This window comes from Heptranchias perlo, unplaced genomic scaffold, assembly GCF_035084215.1.
Source record: "Heptranchias perlo isolate sHepPer1 unplaced genomic scaffold, sHepPer1.hap1 HAP1_SCAFFOLD_59, whole genome shotgun sequence".
NCBI classification, from domain to species: Eukaryota; Metazoa; Chordata; class Chondrichthyes; order Hexanchiformes; family Hexanchidae; genus Heptranchias; species Heptranchias perlo.
Window position 1 is genome coordinate 786,496 of NW_027139612.1, and position 3,029 is coordinate 789,524.

Here is a 3,029-nt window from a genome sequence, read left to right on the forward strand (position 1 = left end):
TCCAGATCGTGACAACTCGCTGCATTAAATAAATGTTTCCTCATGTCGCCTCTGGCTCTTTTGCCGATCACCTTCAATCTGTGTCCTCTGATTACCGACCCTTCTACCACTGGAAGCAGATTCTCCTTATTTACTCAATCAAAACCATTCATGATCTTGAACACTTCTAACAAATCTCCACTCAACCTTGTCAGTTCAAAGGAGAACAATCCGAGCTTATCCAGAGTCTCCACATAACGGGACTCCCTCATTCCTGGTACAATTCTAGTAAACCTCTTCTGCAACCTCTCTAAGGCCTTGACATCATTGCTGAGGTGCGGTGCCACTAATTGAACAAAATATTCAAGCTGAGGCCTAACCAATGATTTATAAAGGATTAGGATAACTTCCTTGCTTTTGTACTATTTGCCTCCAGCTGCACTATCCTGTATCTAGCTGTACTGCCTCCAGCTGTACTATCCTTTACCTAGCTGTACTGTCTCAGCTGTATTATCCTGTACCGAGCTGTACTTCCCCCAGATGTACTATCCTGTACCTAGATGTACTGTCTCAGCTGTATTATCCTGTACCGAGCTGTACTTCCCCCAGATGTACTATCCTGTACCTAGCCGTACTGTCTCAGATGTACTATCCTGTACCTAGCCGTACTGTCTCAAATGTACTATCCTGTACCTAGCTGTACTTCCCCCAGATGAACTATCCTGTACCTAGCTGTAATTTTGCAGCTATACTATTCTGTACCTAGCTGTACTGCCCCTAGCTGTACTATCCTGTACCTAGCTGTACTTCCCCGAGATGAACTATCCTGTACCTAGCCGTGCTGTCTTAGCTGTACAATTCTGTATCTCGCTGTACTTCCCACATATGTACTATCCTGTACCTAGCCGTGATCATAGAATCATAGAAGTTACAACATGGAAACAGGCCCTTCGGCCCAACATGTCCATGTCGCCCAGTTTATACCACTAAGCTAGTCCCAATTGCCTCAGCTGTACTATCCTGTGCCTAGATGTACTTCCCCCAGATGTACTATTCTGTATCTCGCTGTACTTACCCCAGATGTACTATCCTGTACCTGTGTACATCTATCCTGTACAGGATAGATGTACACAGGTACAGGATAGTACATCTGGGGTAAGTACAGCGAGATACAGAATAGATAGATACAGGATAGATGTACTATCCTGTACAAAACATTTACCTGAGGAAGGAGAAAATCTCCGAAAGCTTGTGAATTTAAAATAAAATTGCTGGACTATAACTTGGTGTTGTAAAATTGTTTACAATTGTCAACCCCAGTCCATCACCGGCATCTCCACATCATATCCTGTACCTAGCCGTGATGTCTCAGCTGTACTATTCTGTACCGAGCTGTCCTGCCCCCAGCTGTACTATTCTGTACCTAGCTGTACTTCCCCCAGATGTACTATCCTGTACCTAGCCGTGCTGTCTCAGCTGTACTATCCTGTACCGAGCTGTACTTCCCCCTGACGTACTATCCTGTACCTAGCCGTGCTGTCTCAGCTGTACTGTTCTGTACCTCGCTCCACTGCCCCCAGCTGTACTATCCTGTATCTAGCTGTACTGCCTCCAGCTGCACTATCCTGTATCTAGCTGTATTGCCTCCAGCTGCACTATCCTGTGTCTATCTGTATTGCCTCCAACTGTACTACCCTGTATCTAGCTGTATTGCCTCCAGCTGTACTATCCTGTATCTAGCTGTACTGCCCCCAGCTGCACTATCCTGTATCTAGCTTACTGCCTCCAGCTGTACTATCCTGTATCTAGCTGTACTGCCCCAGCTGCACTATCCTGTATCTAGCTGTACTGCCTCCAGCTGTACTATCCTCTATCTAGCTTACTGCATCCAGCTGTACTATCCTCTATCTAGCTGTACTGCCTCCAGCTGTACTATCCTGTATCTATCTGTATTGCCTCCAGCTGTACTATCCTGTATCTAGCTGTACTGCCCCAGCTGCACTATCCTGTATCTAGCTTACTGCATCCAGCTGTACTATCCTGTATCTAGCTGTACTGCCTCCAGCTGTACTATCCTCTATCTAGCTTACTGCATCCAGCTGTACTATCCTCTATCTAGCTGTACTGCCTCCAGCTGTACTATCCTGTATCTAGCTGTACTGCCTCCAGCTGTACTATCCTCTATCTAGCTTACTGCATCCAGCTGTACTATCCTCTATCTAGCTGTACTGCCTCCAGCTGTACTATCCTGTATCTAGCCGTATTGCCCCCAGCTGCACTATCCTGTATAGAGCTGTACTGCCTCCAGCTGTATTATCTTGCCTCCAGCCAGAGGAGGACCAGGTGTCACAGTGTGTCAGATACCCTCCCGCACCATGGTTCAAATCGGTTATGGTTAGGGAACTATGTCAGTTACGTGTATCTAACTGGGACCCTGCTAAAACTGAGCTTAGTCCCGGTGAATTAATCTTCTTGTAAAAGCGTTTGTTCTTTATATATTGAAGTTCACTACAAAATGCGTCAAATGGAATAATTCGATCAGAGAAGTTGACAAGTTTTCTTTTTTATATCTTTTCATTATCAGGGTGTTGGCGTCGCTGGCAAGGCTAGAATCTGTTGCCCCTCACTAGTTGCCCTTGAGAAAGTGGTAGTGAGCCTTCTTCTTGAACGGCTGCAGTCCGTGTATCCCACTAAGCTGTTAGGTAGGGAGGGCCGAAGTATTGATCTCGTAAGATCCTCTCTGCTGCACAACATCAGCGCAGTCTTCAACTGGGTCAATTTAAAAGAGCTTCCGTTGATGCAATCATCACACAAGCGTGAACGTAGTGGGAGAGCAAAACTTCAGTAGGGGAAAGTTGTAGGTCATGTTTTGTGTTCTGCAGTGCTAGACAGAAGTTAGATACAGGGTGAAGCTGACTCTGTACAGGGTTCCTAACCCTAAACTCTAACCCTCCCTGCCAGCCTTACTCTAGTCAGATTACAGTGGCATTAATCGGATTAGGGTTTTGGTTAGGTCTAGGGCTAGGGCTAGGGTTATGATTTGTCTAGGG